At 37.9% G+C, this 22,298-nt stretch overlaps 1 pseudogene; it reads left to right on the top strand.

The window, feature by feature from the left end:
- The first annotated feature begins 285 nt into the window (after positions 1–285).
- On the top strand, positions 286–22,203 carry LOC127059348 (nucleoporin NUP42-like; annotated as a pseudogene).
- The last annotated feature ends 95 nt before the right edge of the window (positions 22,204–22,298 follow it).

Raw genomic sequence — 22,298 nt, 5'->3', positions numbered from 1 at the left:
CAAGCGTTTTTTTTTTTTTATAAAAGAGTGGTGGTGTGTCAGAAAAAAAAAAATCATTACCTGGGACTATTTTTGTGACTCCTAAAACTCGCCTTATGGGATTAGCTGCCCAAAAATGACACTGGAAATATGGGTCCTGCAAAAAAGAATATACTTTTATCTAGGTCCAACAGCATGAAATATTTTCTGCTTGGAAGGAAGGATTTGTTCAGTGAGGCTATTGCATCTGATTATGTGACACTGCATGGTACCAGGAATAAACAGACATCAAAACCAGTACTGTGAATGGAAGAACAGCTAAAAGCTTTAGCAGAGACACTGAAAAAACAGGAAGAAAGGACATGGAAGAGACCTATGCAGCATGTATCTCCAAGTAAGGTATGCCAGAAAAATGGAATGACTGTAAAAGAAGCTGTTTGTCTTACAATCTTTTAACTGTGAGGAAGTGAATATGTTTCACAAGTTTTCTGAAGTCTTCATGAAACTACAGTGGGAAAGAACTTTGCCTTTCATGCAAAAGTGTGACTCCTGACTGGACCCTTACCCTGCAGAAATATTTTAAAAATTAAGTCACTCCCATTAAATTTTAGGTAACGCTTAAAAAAATGTGACTAGCAGCCCTTTTCCTTCCATTCTTCTCCCTTCTCTTTCCTTTAACATCTGCCATGTATACCTTGCTGGCTGGGACATTCTCCTAGGTGGTGGAAGGCAATTGGAATTCTTTCAGGCGGAGAAGGGAATGGAATTGTATCCCATTCAGAGTATTCTGCCCACTCAGAATTACATTATATAGATTTCCTGTAAGGAAGTCATTGATACTTCCTCTGGTTTTGTCTTATAAATGACTACGGTTCCTCTTCTAAAGAAAATTTCTGGGACAATCCACTTACTTCAGTGTGTCTGGAAGGAAGAACCTTTTGGGAGGCACAGTAGGATGACTTTGAGTCTAGACAAGGATGAGGATGTGTAAGAGGCTGTCCGAAGTTTCCTTCATTTGCCTCACAACAATCATAAAGAATGAGTCTAAGACCCTGAGGACCCTGGCTGGAGCTCTGGCCTGGTTGAGGTGGATACTTGCCAAGTGATTGTTTGCAGGTGTGCTTGCTGTGTCACCACAGTCTTACACCTGCTTCACGATCCCTGCTCATCACAACAGCCCATGAATTTCCTCAATTCTTGGTCAGACACCACCAGCTTTAAAGACTAATTTTCTGAGGTAGCTTTGGTGATGCCCCACAGAAAATCCCTCATCTGCCCCATCACCACTGTCAAGGACGGAGATTGAAGCCCTCCCTTCCCCCCAAGGACTGAGACCCTTAAAATTCAAACACAGGGATGCTGGGCTGACTGAAGCAGGATGTCTGCCAAGTGTTACCTGCAGATGTGTTTGCTGGACCAACACTGGTTTCTCATAGAAACCAGTCCTGAAACAAGGGCTCCTGCTCACAGCTGAGACTGGTTTGTCCTGTTTCACAACTAGACTATCTGTACTTGTTCTCATCAGACTTATTCTCCACTGTCCTGTACCTGTTCCGCTCCCAGTGGAGGACCATGGAAGACTCCTGAGTTAACCAAGGACTTTGAGATTCTCCCAGTGTGACAAGACAGATCTATTGGCTGGACAAGGATTTCGTCTCTCTGTTGGTAGCTATATTCCTCCCCCCTCTTTCTCTCTTTCTCTATCCTTTATCTCCTTTCTAATCCTTCTATCGCCTTTGCTGTGGGCACTCAATAAAAGGCACATTATGTTTTGATTAATACTGAAATCTCCTTCTGTGTTGTTTTTGCCTCTGAGCTCAGTAAATGAACCACCAGGATCCCTGCTTGTACCAGGGCATTGTGACAGGATGTGAGATGGAAGCCTATTCCCCATAGCCCCTCAAAGTGATTTGAGAACAACTTTCCCCTCCAAGTGCTGACTGTGAATTCCTTATGAAACATGAGTCCTTGAGGGGGCAGAAAGGACAGGCATTGTAAGGATGTCAATTCCTGTAGGGCAGTAGGAACCTTAAAGCTGGACTATACATAGAGACACACAGTTTTACAGCACCCAAATCTGCTGGTGGACCCAGACCAATGCACACTTCACTGTGTTGTGTCTCCTGGAGAACCCCTGAGGTTGGCACTGACACACTGCAAGTAGGATGTACAAAAACCTGCATCACTGATGGTGCCACATGGGAACTAAAAGGATTTCTGTCACCACTGGGACCAGGGAGTTTAACATTGTTTGTTAGCTCTGTGTTTTCTTTCTTAAAAAATGTTAGGATACTGACATTTAATGCTGCCTGGTTTGCATATAACTAAGTTATATGGTATGGTAATTTTTGCTTTGTTTTTTACACATTATTTCTATTGTTGTCAAAGTCTTTTGAGATTTGCCATTTATGCCCTAAGCACTAAACAATACACTAGGATGCCACTTAACTAATTTTTTTTTGGACATTTTTAATCTACAACGTTCCCTGCATAGTGACAGGTTCAGTACTACTAAAAAAACAGCAGGAGGAAAACCCAATTAAACTTGGAATTTTCCACCAATCAAGGCACATATGCAGTGTGCCCACCAGATGACTTGCTCTCTCCTTGCCTGTACAGGACATATCTACAGGAGGATTTTCCCCTGGGGGTACAGCATGTCTCATTTCCTAAAACTGCTACCTTTCTACAGAAGATAAATATGAATAAAACATAACCATAATGGCTTTCTTCACCTCAAATATATAGACTGAATTTACATGAAGGGTTAATATCAAAAGGCTCTCCAGACCTCTGAAAGCTGCCTTGGCTTTCAGTGGCAGCTTCCTTGTACACACCAGAATTGCTTCCCATGTTTTTCAGCCTATTGTGGTGTGCAACTCCTCCATACATGGGCAATCATTTAATCTTCACATATGCAGGAGGAAGACTGGACAGTTTTATGCTCACAGAACTGGACTCCTCCTCTGACATCCCATCTGCTCTTTAAAATCAATCCCATTAGGGCACTCTTGGTGTGATTCACAGGGAATCCAAACCCTGATTTACAGCAAACCTAGGATGGAATTTGTCTCCCATCACTTCATCTGTCCTCAAGCTCAACAATTTTGGCAAGCAAGTCTTCCCTGTTTCCTCCATACTCAAAGGAGCATTTTTAGGTATAGATATAGGTATCCTTCTGCTCAGTGATTCATCAGCATCTCCCATTTCAGGATGGGCTGAGTTATTTGTCTCTCTGTTCAACAATTAAGAGCCTAGATCACTTTCCAACTCAACAATTAACTCCAAAGCACTTTACATTAAAAGAGTTGAGTCTTATCCCCAATTGAATCATTGCTCTTCAGTTACTATTTTTAGGTCTGGAATGATGACACTGTGACATAAATCCCAGGGAACTTGGGTAAAGTAACTCTCTTCTGAGAGTGTCCTGATTTTGGCTGTGATAGGGTTCCTTTTCTTGGTAGCTTATTCAGTGCTGTGTTTTGGGATTTAGTATATGAGAATAATATTGATAACACACAGATGTTTTGGTTGTTGCTAAGTAGTTCTTACCCTAGGTCAAGGACATTTTGCAGAACACATTTTCTGCATTTACAAACAGTCAAAATATTACTGATGGCTATAAAGTTGAAGCGGTTTCTTGACTATGTAGTGAAAGACATGGAAATTTGGGAATCTTCAGGACAATGGATAGTTTCATCTTACCAATGAAAGAAAAGCTGAATGTCTCAGGCTCCTCAGATTTCTTGCCAGAACAGTTCCATCTGGAGCGTTATGACTGCAGAGCAAACACTCAGAACTCTATAGAAATTCTGTCCAGCAGAACGGACAATGGAAAAATCAGCTGCCTCCGTTGAAAGCTTTAAATGCACTGACAAAAGCAGCTGTGCCATCTGAATTAAAGAACACAATCACTCAACCCTTGTCTTCCTCTGGATCTGGAGGACTGTAAACATCAAGCTTTGGGCTGCCAAGCTTTCCTGTGGACAGCAGCAGTAACAGTGCTACCAGTTTCTTCTTTACAGTGATTTCCAGTCTTGGCAGTGCATCATCACCTGGAAACTCGGATGGTTTTGAGAGCATTTCTGCTGCTTGTAATCCTCCTCCTTTTGAAGCTACATCCTTGCCTAGTAATTATTCTGCTGTGAACTCTTCAAGCACCATTGTGCTTACAATCTTTGGAACATTTAATGTAGCAGGAGCAATTTCTGCCTCACAGTCCAGCAGTATTTTATTTGGATAGACTGCCAGTGTCTCTGGACATAACATCACATCAGCAGCTTCTGCACTCACAAACCAGAATACATGAAAAAGGTTATTTACACCAAAGAGCAGCTGAAGAATTGAAACAATTTGAAACAAAAAAGATTGCAATGGGAAAAAATCTTCTTAAGCCACCACTAGTAGAACTTTTAAATGTTTTAGGACTTTCTAAGTTTATTTTGAAATACTCTATTTTCTCTGATTGCTCAACTGCACATTTTTGTGGTTGAGTAATTAAACAAAATGTTTCCATTTCAGTTCATTTCTGTTTCATCTTTAAGTCTTCTGCAGTAAAAAACTCTCAGGTTAAAAAAAATTATCAAGGCCAGATTGAATGAAGCTTTGAGCAACTTGATCTAGTGGAAGGTGCCCCTTGCCCATGGCAGGGGAATTGGAACAAGATAATCCTTAAGGTCCCTTTCATCCCAAACCATTCTATGATTTTTTCTTTTCAGTTTCCCATGCTCTGTCAGTGAGGAGTGGCACAAGAAGCCAGGAGGCAGCAAGGCCAGGACAGCTGACCTGAACTGTCCACAGAGATATTCCATAGTATAGAATGCCATGCCCAGTATCTAAACTGGGGAGAACTGGCCAGGAGGGGGAGGTCACTGCTTGGGAATGGGGTGGGCAGCAGTCAGTGGGTGGAGAGCAATTGTGTTTGGAATAACTTATTTCCCTTGGGTTTTATTTATATTTCTTTCTTTTTTTCAATAAAATTTTGTTCTTATTATTGTTATTATTATCATGTTTATTATTAGGAGTAATTTTATATTTTACTGCATTTGAAGTCTGAAACTGTTCTTATCTCAACCCATGGGTTTTACCTGTTTTTCTGATTCTCCTCCCCACCACACCAAGACTGCATGGAGGAGTGAGAGAGCACTTGTGTGGTTGATGCTGGGGTTAAACCAGAACAGAGTCAAGAGTCCAAGAGTCCTAAGTAATAATTTCTATTCCAACAATTTTTACACACATATAACTAGAACACAGATAAAATGCATGAGCAGTGATAGAAATTACACCTTTCTGCCAAAGTGGGGTTCTTACCATTACCCAACTGTGTCAGATCCCTTTTCCCCCTGTGTCCCTGGAAGCTTACACTCCTGGATATCCAGTGGTCTGTCTGCAATGGAACAACTGCAGAGAGCATTTGCTCAGAGTGGTTACTGGCCCAGCAGAAGGGTGCTTTCCATTTTGCCTGGCTGAGAGCTAAATTTTGACAAAAAGGAAAAGCACCTCTACTCCTCCCCAATAAGCATCTATGTTTCTTATCCAACAGCTCATCACCTGAGCTCATGAAATAGTTCTAGGATGCAAACCTCACTCCTACCCCAGAATCAAGAGGGTGGGGAGGTAGTGAGACATTTCAATTTCAACAGGCTGTTTCAATGTATCCCTGTGGGCTGGCTATTGCTAATACCAATCCTACAAACCCAAGAGTCCCCATTAAATTCAGAACTAAATTAAGCACATAATATGAGCTTAAAAATTATATTTCCAGAACAGGTACTTAACAGTGGGTCCATTGTAAAACATGATACAGGATTTGGGTGTCCAGCCTGTTCATGAACTGCTGAATATCACTTCCCTGGGAGTCTGGAGACACCTTGTGTGGAAATCACGGATAGGTACTGTGTTTTACAGACAGTAAGTGCAAAATCCATGAAAGAAGCCATAGCAACCATGCTTTCAGTTGATTGACTTTCATACTTAAGACAGAACATTTATTTAAATGCATTATTGTGTGGACAACTTACTGATGCTTGGATTTTTAAACAGGAATTTCCTTCAGCCACTTTGAAAAAGCAAAAGAATAAGCATACAAATTAAGATGGGTATATTACCCAAATTATCAGCCTAGCTTGGTCACTGGGAACAGTGAGATCATTTTAGCATTATCATAGCTTAGATATTCTGCCCCTCAGAGAATGGCTCCCACATCATCCCAGCTATTCTGCCCAGGAAACTGCAGCCCTTCACCTGAGCTATCTGGCATAAGACGGCTTTGTGTCCTGTGCACAGACCCTAAATGTTGTGGGAAGTACAGTCATTAGGAAAGGGAAAACAATGACATCCCAGACCAAGCTGGCAGCCCACCACAAACTGTCCTACCCAATAGCAGAAAAGAAGAGATCCTTTAAAAATGTACACACTGGGTGAGATCTTCCTGGAGGTATGCCCTGGATGAGCAAGGACAGAATCAGGCAGCTTGATGTAAATGACTGTCCCTTACCAAGCTCTCCTTGCTTGAACTTTCTCTTGCTCCTGCAAGCTTGATATAACATCACTTTTACTAACCCAGGGCACAGGAAAGGAATGGCTGAAATTCAGCAGCTACATCGGCATCAAGAAAGGCCCACAGAGGAGCACTCCCCAACCTACAGTCTAAAGGTAAAATATACATCACCAAAGACAAAGGGACACTTTTCCTATTATGCATTCAAAAGATGAAAATTGCATTTCAAAGGTCTGAATGTGCTTCTAGAAGGGAATGTAGAAGGGAACACAGCTCTTTTCACCTTCAGGAAGTGTAGCAGTCATTTATGCCAAAACCTTCCAGCTCAGAAGCTACTGCTGGAATTATGTCAAGCATTTGACTAAGGACACAAAAGTACATGAAGCTCCATTCAATATTTGGGTGAAAATGTTTGCTCATGAAAATTATCCACCATACTCACTCCCAGCTTTTGTAATCATCAAAAAAAGCTGTGGTTCATGGAGTTTATGACTTTAATATTCAGATACCTTGTTTTGTGACTTTTACTCCCAGTTGTTATCTCTTGTGAACCAGGGCTGTGTGTATCAGTATGAAATCCAAAACCAGACTAGCAGAGTCAGTCTTCTATCCCCCTCACCAGAACATTGCACTTGCAATAAAATAAGGGCTCAGCATGAGATCCTAAAATTCTGAACAGATTAAAATTATTTGTATAATAGGGTTTGTTTTTTTTTTTTTTTTTTGTATTCCTGTTTAATAGCTTAGTTCATCTACTGAGACTAATGAACAGAAAAATTTATCCAATGTTCACTGAGTTACTGGAGTTTACAAAGCCATCTGGAATCAGATTTACTTTGTGTGTTCACATTATCAACAAACTATTCAACTACATTTTTCTCTGTGCAGGAGATATGTACCAGGCTTATGTTTGAATCAAATGTTTGTATTTGTGGTCCAAATCCATCAAGAGAGATACAACCACAGTCTGCAAATTCAAAGTTTTCTCACTGAACACAGCATGGATTACATGCTGCAGCTTTTCCAGAGGTAAAGTGTGACAAATCATCACAGGAATGGCTATTACTGTTTTACATAAAGCTATTTCTAGCTTCCAGTTCAAACCCAAGGGGGAAAACGTGTACGTAATTTGTTAATTATGCTCTTCTTTGCTCGGTATTTCTCAGTTTCAGAAACTGTGTGGATTACAGGGAAGTGTGTGCTCGCCAGGGAGAATTGTTAGCACTTTTTTAAGACTTAGCCTCAAAACCAACTTCAGAGAAAAAGCAAAATATTGTTACTTCTTGATAAAATATGAGAAAGGATTTTAATTTTCCTCTGGCTTTCTTGCTTTTGGCTGATTCATTGTTGTCGACAGATAGGTTTATAAGCAATGAAGAACAATGTTAAGTTTATTCAGAACTGAGTTTATTAGTCAAGCTAATCCTGAAGCTTTGGAGGAATTAATGCAGGGATTCAGAAAGGATATTAAAAGACTCTTTTTATGAGCACCAATCAAAATATTTCCGATCTAGGCATTTCTTAGGACAATGAAACAGATAAGGAAAAATTTACCTTCATATATTTTAACACTGAAGCATTCCCAGAAGTGCTTAATATTCTGACTAACCCAAAAAAGAATTGCACTGAGAATAAACAAACTTAATATTATGTTTGGCAAATGTTTTTACTTACAAGCATTTTAATTAATTCTAACAATATTCTAAAATATTTTTAAAATACAAAGCAGACTGTTTTACAATTTTATATATTTTGCTTTCACATTTTGAAGACAACTCATATTAACTTCAGGAAGAAGCGTGTCTTCACAATCATACTAAATGTTTTACCCTATTTTTTGATGTATTCATAGATTCAGAATCAAACAATGAACATATAACTAAAAAAAAAGAGTAATATTTCTATTTGTTCCAGAGCTGATATTTTCCTAAAAGATAGAATAGGTAGGATCCAACCCCACTTGCTACAAAAACAGTGACGTTAAATTAGATATCGGATTCTGGAGAATCTGGATCCATATATATTTTAGCAATTGTCAAATTCAAACTACCTATGGTCCCACCACAATTTTCACAGTTCATGAGCAGATCCATTTTATTTGAAGCTATTTCTTCTCTTTTCTTGCCTTGTTGTAACAAACAGTTTGTTCTCTCTCCCTCAGCGATTAAAAAGAAATGGGGAATAAAGTAAAGAAACCAAAGTCTGTATCTCAAGTGATGATAATTTCCAAAACAGCTCATGAGTGTCTTATAAGAGATGCCTCCATTTGCACTAATAATTTCCTGAAGATATTTGTTTGCAATGAACCAAAACTTAACACTTGAATAAAGAATTATGGTCTACTTAAAAAAATAGCATTTCTAATCAAATAACTCAAAACTGAGTACAAAATCATAAAGTGATTCAATATAAAAATCTAAATTTTCCAAATCATATAAAATTTAACTCCCTTAATAGCTTAAATACATTTTTTTATTAAATTTAGAAGCTTAAATGTTATTGAATATCAATTACCAAAGATTTTGGTCCTTAAAAAGCCAGTATGAGGTAAAAAGCCCCACTGTAGGGCAACTCATATTTTTTGAACCCTTAAATACCTTTAAGAACCAAGCTACTTCTAAAACATATCCTTCGAAAATGTGAAAGAAGTGAACTCAGCCCAACCCAGTAAACAAATGGTCCAAAGAAACTGGGTATCAGTTTTCCTCCTCTCGTCCTCTATAGAATTAAACAGAAGGTACATTGTGTTTTGAAGTGCTTTTCTTCTCCATGAAAGACACAGATATACTCTGTTTTATACAACAATACAAGGAAAGAAACAAAATTATTTTTGCATGTATTCTCCTGAATAAATGTTGGGCCAGACTTGTAGACACACATTAAATACAAAGTCAACTTACTGAGTCCTTGATTCTAACAAGAATGTGTTACCTCTAGTGCAGTTCTTAGAGCAGCATCTGGGACTTAGGAAAATCTTATTTAAATTCATGCTAATATATTGTTAGAATGGATGGAAGGAATAATAGGGGATATTTATACTATTTAGCAAGAAAACAGAGGTGCAATTGAATCTTGAGCTCTATTCTCACTTTAAGTAATCTAAGAAGTTTATTTAATTGCAATTATCAGTCTTGAACTGGAAAAATCCTGATTTTCAGAGAAAGAAAAATTTACTCCAGGTCAAAGGATGTGATGTCTGTTTCCTAGCTGAGATTTTTCTAGAGGAAAGCATAGTCTCCAGACCTACCAAAGGTTCAGGAGGGTTCCTTTTCAAGCCAGGAGACCTACCCGAATGTGTAGGAAGTAAAGGACAGAGAGCAAAAGAGAAATACTTCCACAGATTCCTTTGACAGGAATTTTCTAACTTTATCACCTAAAAGTCAGCTCCCTAAATGTCAGCTAGTCCCCTGGGCTCCTTTACAGTTGAAGGAGAGAAAGAGACACTGTAGAAGGCAGCTCGTCTCAACCAAGATATCTTAGACAGGTTCTGATGAATCACTAGCTCCTTTCTTTCTTATCCTATGGCTATGAAGAAAATATGACAGGTAACTTTTCGATGTCTGACTTTGTCAAGATGAATTCTGATCTGACTTAGTGTCATTTTTCACTCCACTCTGAAATGTCACTCGTGGATTCTCTTTGCATTTGTGGTCTTTGTGACCTGGTTCCCTTTTTTGCCAAGTTTTGTGATGCCTGACCTAACCTCACTCAGTGACATGAGCCAGAGCCCACTGGAAGATCCTCTCTTCTGTGAACAATCTTTGGATCAGAACTTAAGGGAAAATCAATATGAGGGCAAAGGCACTCATCAAGATTATGACAGAACAGCAAAATGGTTTAGTCCAGTCATTGTAAAAGTTCTCCCTTGAATCTCTAAGACAGGGCCAATGTATTGCTTATCTCATTTCAGTCCAGAAGGTCTAGCAGTTTTTGACTTCATATCTTGTGCTGTCATGCATAACCTGATAAACTGCATCGAAATTCTTCTATATGGTTGTCATTCACTTCTGGCCAGTAGAGAGGCCAAAGAAATGTGCAAGACTCTCAGAAACCTGTATTACAAGAGTTTTTCTGCAATAGTCTGATGAAAAATAGACTTTCAACCTCAATTCTAGAATTAATTCTTTTCTGGAATTCATCAGAAGTTAATAGATTTGGGTAATACATAAAAATGTTGTTGTTAAAACATGTTCATTGAGGTGAAATCACATGACTAATTTAGTGATTTTTGCCCTTCCCTGACAAGAGGACCAGTTCAACACAATCAACCATTTCCAATATCATACAGCAGCACACAAGAAAGCAATCATCATGAGGCTGCATGCAGTGAGAGTGTATGAAAACTCAAATTTTCCATGGTAAGAGCAATGCCAAGTATTTCTTACTGAAATCAGAAATAGTTTGTGTTGGGCTTCAAAACACCTTGTAGTATTCAAAATTATAGGGAAGAGAAGCCAGAAGCTAAAATGATATTGAAAACATATGATTAGTAGCAGAAGTTGTCAATCATGGCACTGTCCTGATTATGAAAAAAATGGAAAAAAAAAACCCAAGATCTTGACTTGAGAGCATCCATTTTCTCTTCACATATGATAAAAAGATGGTTTAGAGATAACTTTTATATTTCCATATATTCTCACTGGAAGACAGTTTTTATCAGAATACTAACCTGAAACATGGAAACATCTTGGTAACTGGCCAACAACAGGTAAACAATTAAATTCTAAAAAAGCCATGGAAGTCTACCTGAGAGCTTCCAATTCTGTGGATTCAAAAGGGTAAGATTAAGAATAAAAAGCAGCATTGCACTTGAATTTTCAAAAATCTACCATAATAGCAATAACAGCAATTTTGTGAAGAAAACCAATTCAGAGTTTAACATAATTTTTAAGCAAATTGAAGGAAAACAATTCACACTTTTAGTTCAAGTATGTTTACCAAGGCAAATGGCTCCTATGAATGCATGTGAGTTAAGCACAAAAACATGAACTTCAGTAACCCAAACTTTGATCTTCCTTATACAATTGAATCAAAACTAAGGGATCTTTATCACTTTCTCACTAGAATTAATGGGGTAAAGATGCAGTAAAAGATACTATTACTATAATTTCATTATTATGAATTTAGTATTTTAATGAAGGAGGATTTTAATGCCGAACAAAAATATTAACAAAAGGAAAGAAAGGATTATATTACTTCTAAAGCTACTCTGTCTTTCTCACAGATTTGGAGTAAATGGATGATTTAAACATCAAGTTGTACTTCATTTTTCCTACTAGTTTTCTTTTAATGAACACATGGGTTTTAAATGGTGCACTTAGTCCTACAGTGCAGAGGACTATGCCACATGCGATCAAATGCTGTCCTGGAAAGATAGATGATGGAATGTCCGCTTGACCTTCCCAGGAGCATCATTATTAAAACAGAATGCTGAAGAAAATCAATTGAGTTTTGCTTTTTATCTCCTAAAATGTTAAAATCTTCCTTGGAAGCAATCAGGTACATGTGAACTAGAGTGAAAGATGAAAATATTCATACCTGTAATCCATCTCCTGGCTTGAAGACCAAGCCTTTCAGGGACACAACAAATCCACATCATCTTTCTAAATGTCAGTTTTGTGCTTTGACCTCTGGCTTAGCTATTGGATAAAAATCATGTATAACCACATAACTTCCCAGCAACTACATTAAAACAGATGCTGGAAAAGAATAATTTCGTTGAGGGAAAGTCATAATGAACTTAGACAAACATCAAGCTCTCTTCCACATCTACCCTTCCCCACTAAATCAGAGCTTAGGCAATACTTTGCCAGTCACTGTAGAAGACATTTATTTCTCATTGTTGCTTGATGTTAATTTTACTTTGTTTTATCACATAAAGCTCTTTCCAATCAGACGTACCTACGTGTATAAGTCTCTTTTATATCTAAGGACAAAAACCACTATCTAAAAATGCTATCATCATTACTACTGGAAAGGATTCAGAAAACATGAATATTTATTTGAGAGAAACTTTAAATATACACTGTTGTTGCAGAACATAGCTTTATATACTAATGTAAAGCTGTTACTGAAAATTTAAAAGCAGACCTAATGAAATCATTAGCATTGAGAAATTACACACCCATATTTTGCAAATAATCCATACATTTTCTATCTTAGCAGTTCTTAAATTGGACAAATCTTACAGGAATCAGTCTCCAGAAATAAAGCTCTCTGGTTTTCGTACTGGTATCACAGGCAGTAATTATTTAGGTATTTGAAAGTCGTTTCTCTAGCCAAGAGAAGGCAATTTTGTGTCACCAGGTCATAGCCCTGGACTGGAAAGTTATGAGAAGACCCTAGAGCCTTGGTGTCATGAGAGCACCCAAAAAACTTCCCACGGGGCTCACCAGCTCCACCCTCCTGGGGTTTGACTACAGCTGCCAACACCAGTCTGAGCCCACAGCAGCCTGTCCTCCTTGCTGGAGTTTAGCAGTGGATAAATTGAACAGCCCCTTGTCCACATTGCTTCACTAGCAAGGCTGCAAAGCTGCATGTGCATTACTGACGTGGTTGTTTCACCCTACTTTGTTTCCATCAGCACATGATACCATATTTAATATAATGCTAAATTTGGAGTGATTTTCATACAGCACAGATTTAAAAAGTATGAGCAGTGAATTTCAAGCACTTCCACACAGATGGCAATGCAGTGTAAAAAACTATTCCATTTTCCCACACTCAGATAAAAGAGTATAAATGCCAAATAACTGGAGATCTTCCTCAGAGGAGAAGAAAAATGCAAAAAGAAAGTTAGAAAACGATGTCCTGAAGGAGCCAGAAATCTCCATTTATCACCTGTTATACAATCATCCTTATTGCAAGACAGTAGGTTGAGCCACTGGAATATGTCACACCAAACCACTGTATTTTGCAATCTCTTACTGCCATCTTATGCCATTTTTTGTCACTGCACAATCCATGGCATACTAAAAACTGGCAAAAAATTCTTTCTTACGTAAAGCATTGCCTTTTACAAGTGTTTGTGATCTATTCAGCACATTATCATCTGGCCCTCATCTCTGCACCCCCAGTTCTGCAAGAAAATATTGAATACTGAATTGTCTTTGAAGTTGATGAGAACTGAGAATCCCTAGGACCTTTCAGGATGGTGTTAGAAAGGTTAATAGAAAACTCTCTCCTTCAAAACATTTTCTTCAGTAGCCCATTGTTTTTCAGATATATGGCTTAACTCATTTGCACTGATTGACTCCACGGTTCCCAGTACTGCTAGGGATTACAAAATAAATGAAGAAAGGATTTTAGTTTTCCTTCTATTAAAAAAAAAATAGGTGTCTTATAAATGGTGAAACTAGATTCATGGTATACATCATTTGCACAAAAATAATTTACTGAAGTTGCTGATTTAAACAGCACTAAATGACAGAACACCAAAATGAGTAAGGCACAAGGAAAAATAATGGTTTATAATGAGCGATCATATTTTATGACCCACAAACTCCATTTTTGTAGCATGCATTGACATCAACTGTTCCTACTTATTGCAATCCCACAGCACAATTTTGCAAGACAACATTTGTATTTACTTTTCAGTAAGTGCTACTGCTTTTTAACACACTTCAGTGATCATTTTCAAGGACAATACCATCAAATAGGAGCTGCAAAATATCTCAATATTTGGCTTTCCCTAAAAATGTAGCAATTACCATATCTCAGTAATACATCCACAGGAGAGTTATTTAATGCAGTAGCATCCTAATATTTAAAAGTAAAATTACCTTCTTCTGTGCTGAGTTTCTTGAGAGACAACTATAACCCAAAAAAAGGACAAACTTATGTGCCATTCTCCATCCTGGATTACACATCCAGCTCTGCTATCCCTGGCATAGGAAGGACACTGATCTGTTGGAGAAAGTCCAGAGGAGAGCCATAGGGATAATCAGAGGGACAGAACACCTCTCCTATAGAAAACAGGCTGAGAAAATTGGTACTGCTCAGCCTGGAAAAGACAAGGCTCCAGGAAGACCTTACAGCAGCATTCCAGTATCTTAAGGGGGCCTGTTGGAAAGCTGGAGAGTAACTTTTTACAAGAGTCTGTAAAGATAAGGACAAGTGATAATGGCTTTAAACTGAGATGAGGTTTGGATTTGGATTGGATATTCCAAGGACATTTTTTACTGTGAGGATGGTGAGACACTGGAACAGAAAAGTTGAGAATATTCCATCTCTAGAAGTGCTCAAGGCCAGGTTGGATGGAGCCCTGAGCTAGCTGGCCTAATGAAAGGTGTCCCTACCCATGGCAGGGGAGTTGGACTACACAATCTCTAAGGTCCCTTCAAACCTGGGCCATTCTATGATTCTGTGACTGGGGCCCTGTTATGACCCTCTGTTCTGGGACACACTACAGTGTGGTGAAATCTGAAATTATAGGTTGCTGCATTCTGCTTACTTGCAAGGAGAAAGAGTGAAGAATCTAACTTTAAAAATTCCCATAACATGCCAGGTTAGCATATACAGAACCAAATGGTTGATCTTGCAATTATCTGTTTTCCTTAGTATTTGTATACCTCTCTGGTCTGTCTTTTTTAAGTTCTAATTCATCATTTCAGGTGCAAAATAGAGTTCCTCTGTTAGAATAGGGATGTTACAGTCATACATACTCAAGTAATTCAAAATATTGGAGCTTTTATTTTTTTTCTCCACAGACCTAAGCCTAGTTAAATAAAGATCTTTTTAATACAAAAAGAGGAAGAGTAAATATAGAGAAAAATGGCATGGATTACCTTTTCTGAGGGAACAGAGTTAGGGTTTCCAGGGAAACATTTTCTGAGGAAGGACATAAAGAAGACGGAGGTAACACAATTAATTTAGCCCTTGAAGGAACTCCAGAAAGGTGGGTAAAATCTGTAAAAAGTAGAGATGAAGATGAAAAACACATCAGTTGGATTGAGTAGAGTGAGCAGGGAAATTGAGGGAAGCAAAACTCAGAGGACATAGACAAAATACAGGGTCTTCAAAATTGAGAACAAGAACTCTCATCATGGAAAATCTGAGGGGGAATTAATGAAAGCTTGCCAAAAACAGAGTAAAAACTTTTGTGGCCTTTTCCAGTTAACTTCTAATGTGTGAAGAAAAAAAAGTATTGGCACAAAAGTTAGGAAGGTATTTCTAACACCATTCCGTTTACTCTTTTAAGGCTGTCACTGTGTCACTACCTGTTCTCTTCTAACTTTCATCTCCCTAAATACATAAAAGCAAATGCAACCTTTAGCTGTCAGCTGGCCTGGTATGAGCCTCCCACCTCTGCTTCCGCTTTGCATCCAAACTCCTGTACACCTATTTCAGCTAACTTCTGAATTGTCACACCTCCCAAAGCTATTCTCACATCTCTTTCTTTCATCATCTACAGCTTGATCTTTGGATGTGTATATTTGAAAGAAATATCTGTCACATGCAACTTTGCAGGTTTTTTGTTTATTAATTATTTCAGATCAATAGACATAATTAACAGTAATCTTAAAGTCATTACAAAGATCCAGAACAAAACCAAAGTTACATCTTTTTGGAAATATTCAAAAGATGTGATGCCATGTACTTATTTTATTTTCTTTCAGAAAAGGTGAAGATCACACAATGACTGGCCTAGATTTAAAATTATCAGTTCTTTACCTTTTCCTCCACCAACTGTGCAATAGCAAGATTTCATCTGAATTGGTAGCTTGGAGAAAAAGACTAAGGAAAGGAATTCTTCAGCCTGTGTGCAGTCAAAATATGCATTTTCTCAATTCAGGAGATTCAAATTCTGGTGTCAAAGCTAATAAAGAGCACCTGGGTAATTTACTGAAAGCCAACATATGTTACATCCCATACTCAATTAATCTTGTGCTTCAAGACATGAAAAAAGCATTTTTTCCTCTGTGACACGGTGATGTGACAGTGGGATAGGTTCAGTATAGTTAAATAAATAAACAATATCTAAGGAAAGAATTATCTTTATTTTTTAAAAATATTTCCTAATTCAATAAACAAATTTAAACATTGATTTTTAAAAGATATCTATTTTCTATTGTGTCATTTGCATTGCACTAAAAGACTTGTGAATGAGCAGACAAATTCCACAAACAGGACTGAAAGAAGCAGACCTGAGGAAAAAACAGACCCTTCAGAGTTTAAGGCTTGTTGGCAAATCAGACTATACCTATCAGCAAAGAACAGGGTCTAGGAACTGAGTCCAGAAAGAAATCCATTTGGGATAAAACCTCCTTTCCTCTGCATTTTGAAGCAGGGACCATGGTCTCTGCAAAAAGTTGTGAGAGAAGGAAGTCACAGAAATAGTGCAGAAGGAATTTTGCTTGATATTAAGGACCTCTGCTTGTGGAAAGAGGGAGACTATGGACTACAGTGTCTCTTCCTTGATGCTGATTATAATTAAGTGCTGAATCACTGCATTGGTTCCTTGAACCAAACATAAGATGCTGAGGACAGATAAGGATATGAAAAAAATCTGTAATATCAGAGGCTCTCTTTGGAAGTGAGTAGCCTAATATCTGCCAAGGACTGCTTGGAAAAGAATAGATTTGTTAATTTCCAGCCTCTTCTAGTCTTCATTTTCTGTTTATACAGGTGGCATATAATTTCATCCTTTTTTATCAATCAGAATAATTAATCAATAAAGATCTGACCAAGATCATCAAGAGGCACTCCATAATATGAAATCTTTCCATCAAGACAACAGAGTCTTCAAAAAGTTTGGTAAACTCACTTCAAAACTTTTGAAAGCTACTTGGCCTTTTACAGAGGGCAGGTCACAAGAATTGCTTTTGCTCTTAAAATCCAACATTGCATAATTCTCCTCAGTTGTATGGCTGCCTTCACAAATCTTCTCTAAAGCACTCCTGCTGAACATATAATTGCTGTAGCTGTCAGGTTCTTGGTGGTGAAATTATCAAGATTTATTGCCTTGCTGAAAAGTATATGTGGAAAATTAACACCCAGATGTTTAGCAGTGCTTTTATTTGAGAAGCTTACATGTCTGTTCATTCACAGTTATTGTGAGCTTCTAAGAAAATATAAAATTATAGACCGGAGAAAATATGTGTTGTTTCCTTTAGAACTTACAAAAGCTTAGGTAACATTTTAAATAAACTGTATTAAAATTATCAGGAGTGTAAATTTTAATGAAGAGTTTAATATAAGCCAGTATCTTAAAATTACATTGTAATTCTTACATTTTGTAGGACTATTTTTAAGTTATTCTTTTATTTTTAATTTATTTTTAAAATATTACACATACATTTTTGGAAAAGATTTATTGCTTACAGAGAATAATTCCTTGCAAATGCAATGCTGAAGACCACTTCAAGGAGTCACTTAGCCTTTCTGTAGTGTTCATACCCTTGAACAGAGACTGTGATTTTTACAATTTTAGCAGCTAACAGAACATGAGACATTTCAGTGATGCCTGCCAGAAAGAAGAGATTTAAATCTTAGTTCTACTAGTCTTAAACCTAACTTTCTCTCTGACAGCATTAATAATATCAGTATGTTCCATGATTTAGGGCTTCATTCAGTCATGACTGAAGACAACCAGTCTCTTAACTGATTTAACTAGCAGCTGTATTAAGTTCTTAACAGTTTTCCTGAAATGGACAAGAATTATGTAATTACTTATTTTTTGTACTGTGGGCTTTCAATCAGTAGATTAAATCAACACCAACAGCTAACTACAATCATAGAATAAGATAATTGCTCACATTATATGTTAAAGCTCACTGTGAAAAGCAGAGTAAAGAAATCTCCACTTGCATTAACAGGACCAATTTAAAACTACAAAAAGTCAGATTACATCTGCACTCAGCCTGAGACAGTAGCTTTGTGTGGAGTTACATCCAAAACAAATTATCTTGTCAAATCACTACTACTCTTAAAGTAAAATAAAAATTTGATTAATCCATTCATATATTCCAGCAATACTGGAAAATTTTCCAGCTACTTCCTCTACTCTGGCTGCAAATTCTGGAATGTCTTCCAGCAAGTGACATCCAGAACAGAGACTCACTGACTGACATCCTGAGCTACAGAAATCATTAACAGCCCTTGGAAATTCTGGAGGCACAGCCAAAGTGAATGGACTGGAGGCAATTCCCTTTTTCTGCAGACCTGTGTATATTGTAAAGGGAAAACTTTCTCACCAGCCTCAACTCCTGAGAGCCCTAGTATGCTCCTCTCAAGCCTTGGCAAGTCTGTTTTTCTCATTAGTCCATGAGGGGAACAAAACCCCTCTGAGGACTCACTCCTTAATACAGGAGATTTTACAGAAATCATCTAAGTTCTACATTAGCTTCATCTTATCCAGTAAATGTTGATTTTGAAAATAAAACACCAAAAAGGACAGAGCTACCAGTGTTGGTTGGTCTCTTTTTCTTCCATGTTTCCTCTTAAAAGAAAAAAGATATTCAAGTAAAAGCTTAAAGCTCCTTGGTGTTTGTTGTTAAGGATTCAGTAATTTAGAATTACTGTTTGTTGTTAAGAATTCAGTAATTTAGAATTCTATTCTTAAAAATAATTTTAAATTTTGAAGGATTATTTTCCATTTGTTTGGATCCAACCTTCTCAATTTCACGTTTTATTTGTCTCTGGAAAGGTAACAAACCAGGCTTACAGGGGAATATTTATTTGTCCTACAGAGCAATTGTCAGTGCTATGGAAGAAGTGAGTGACAGACTGATTTTGCATAAAAACATTGCAAGGAATAACCAAGTATACATAAGCATGGCACCAGGCTGTCGCTCATTAAATGTTTTGCAGCACACTAAGTCAGGAGCAGAGACACATGGCAACTGAAAGACATCAGTCAACATCACTACTGCAAACTGTCCTTTCACAAAAACAGCATTTGGCAGCACCTGCAACAGAGATTTCCTCGTCAAACACATTCCAAACCTTAAAAGTCTCACCTCACTAAACAAATACAGATCCATTGCTAAAAGTCATAAGCAATGTTGCACTTCACTGCTACCATACAGAAATAGATCCAAACATAAAACCATCTGTTTCCCAAGGAAAAAACCAAATCCCACACAGCATTTAGCACCATCTCTATTCCTTCACAGTCTGTAGTTAAGTTTTCAAGTTCTTAATTCAATGATAAGTTAGCAGAATTATATTCGCAATTAAATTAGATTTTCCAACTCTAAAACAAGTTAATCCATCACATTCAAAGATGCCTCCTACTCAAAATGTAAGTCAGGAAAAGCTTATTATCTGTAGATTTGGCTCTATATTAAAATTCTGAGTGACACACTCTCAATATACTTATACTTGAGCTTTGTCATGTATCTTTAAAGACTGCAAAGCAAAAATGTGGCTATAGTAATTAAATGATCCCTGGTGCATGATGTTCTTATAGTGCATACTAACCACTCAGTCACATTTGACCTTGTTTCACAGAAAGGTCTTTTTCCATAGATTAGTTTGCATTTCAGGTAATTTTATATCTGGCCTTAGAAAGATCTTCTGGGATTCAGCCAATTAAGCTCTTAAATTGATACCTTTATGTAATATTTCTACAAGACACACTGCGTTCCCCAAAATTTAAAGATCACACAGCAGTGAATTTTGAAGTATGTAGCACCTATGAGATTTCATTGATTTCATTGCATATCTACATTCTGAGTATAAGTACTGCAACATGTTTTTTTGATATAGGCTGTCTCATAAAAAGGCAAATCACTTTTACTTAATAGTTAAATCAGAATTATCTTAAACATGAAAAAAATGAGAGTACACAATTTGGCTTCATTACATTATCCAAGAGTTCCTTAAAACCTTTATTAATGATTTCTTGATAAGCACCATTCAATACTTAAGAGTATGTTGATTGATACTATTACATATTTAAGTAATTCCTTTACAAACACCTTGGCTAAACAAAAACAAAACAACAAAAAAGTAAGTAGAGATGTGACAGACTACTTTCAAAAGCATTTAACTCTCTGTTTAATGAAATAATGCATTTCTGAGGAATACACATTTATAATTTCCTCTGTACTCATTTTCCTTTTTGTATTTTGTTTCTTAAAGTCAGCAGTGCCAAGAATTTATTCATACAAGCTCTCAAATTGATTTATTTTAAGTGACTAGGCACTGATATTTTTGGATTCTGTTACAAGCTTCTTCCTTATCTTGTCATATAACTTTGATCAAAGTCAGTTGCACTCAAAATTTTAGGAGTCTCTACTTCTGGTTGTTCCTGCTGAGAAACATGGAGTGTCATCTCCAGATGTAATGAATACCTAAGAGGTTCAATCTGTTTCATTTGCAGCTTTAAGTGTTCAGCAAATATGGAGAGAAAATCAGATTCAAAGGCAGAAGACTCCAAAAGTCAGGAAATAGACAGAAGTCACTGATACCTCTTAAGGCAGATACAATATTAATGGCAAGAAAGGAAATTTGTACAGAAGCTGGCTAATGACACACACACACCAAGTAGACTAATAAAGGGGACAAAAGACAGGGCTTCAACTCCCTCAATATTTCTGTTTCCTGACACCTTCAAGAAATCTTCATCTGAGAGTTAGAATCAGATCTTGATGTCTTCACATGTCATGTTTTTATCTAGGAGGAGAATATAGCAATATTCATCACACACAGACTTATCACAGTAACACAGACTTTCCAACATTTGCAGTGTGAATTCTGAAGGCTGCAACACCTTGTATGAATATACAATACCAGTCCAGCCTCTGTGCTAAATTATAGATTTCAGGTAATCAAAACACAATGTATCACAAATGTAAACAGCGATGATAAATCCAGAGTCCTTCCCAAAAATCCTCATACCAATGAGACCAGACATACAGAGCTCGTCACTGAGCTACTCACTTCATAGTCACTCTGACCAGCTGAAGATCTGGGTTGAGAAACATCTCATGAAGTTCAGCAAGGGAAAACACCAAAACCTGCATTTGGGGAGGAACAACGCTGTGCACCACTGCACATTGGGGTTTCACTGGCTGGAAAGCAGAAAAGGACAACAGGTGGATCATGGACCCCATGGCAAAGTAGGCCAGCTGCATCCTGGGCTGGATTAGGGGAAGCATTTCCAGCAGGTCAAGGGATGTGATCCTTCCCCTTTGCTCAGCACTGGTGAGGCACACCTGGAGTGTTTCCTCAATTCTCCAACACAAGGAAGATATGGACATACTGAGAAAGTGCAACGAAAGGCTGTGAACATGATGAAGGGACTGGAGCATCTCTCTTATGAGGAAGGGCTGACAGAGCTGGAACTACAGCCTAGTAAAAGAACAGGGAGATCTTATCAGTCTATATTTAGATGCCTGATGGATGGAAGACATGGAAGCCAGGCTGCCTTCAGTGTTGCCCTGTGACAGGACACAGTGGACAGAGATTAAAACACAAGACACTCCAGGTGAACATAAGAACCCTGTATTTTTTACTCCGAGTATGGTTCAACGTTGACTTGGGTTGCTCAGGTTCTGGAGTCTCCATCCTCTGAAATATCAAAAATTCAACGGGACATGGACCTAGGCAGCCTGCTGCGGCTGAACCTGCTTGGGCCAGGGCATCAACCTTGTCCTCTTGTCGTGTGCTCGGTCACTTTCATGGCTGGGTACCACCCTCGGACACTGCCACGGCAGCTTGCCCTCGGCAAGCGGCAGAGGGACTTCCCAGACAACCAGCGACATGATAGGAGGACATAGTCTTAAACTGCACCAGGGAGGTTTAGGTCGGACATTAGGAAGAATTTCTGCACGAAAAAAAGTGATTATAAATCAGAAGGGAGTGTCCAGGGAGA

This window comes from Serinus canaria, chromosome 3 (assembly GCF_022539315.1).
Source record: "Serinus canaria isolate serCan28SL12 chromosome 3, serCan2020, whole genome shotgun sequence".
NCBI classification, from domain to species: Eukaryota; Metazoa; Chordata; class Aves; order Passeriformes; family Fringillidae; genus Serinus; species Serinus canaria.
This window is presented reverse-complemented; position numbering and strand designations above follow the sequence as displayed.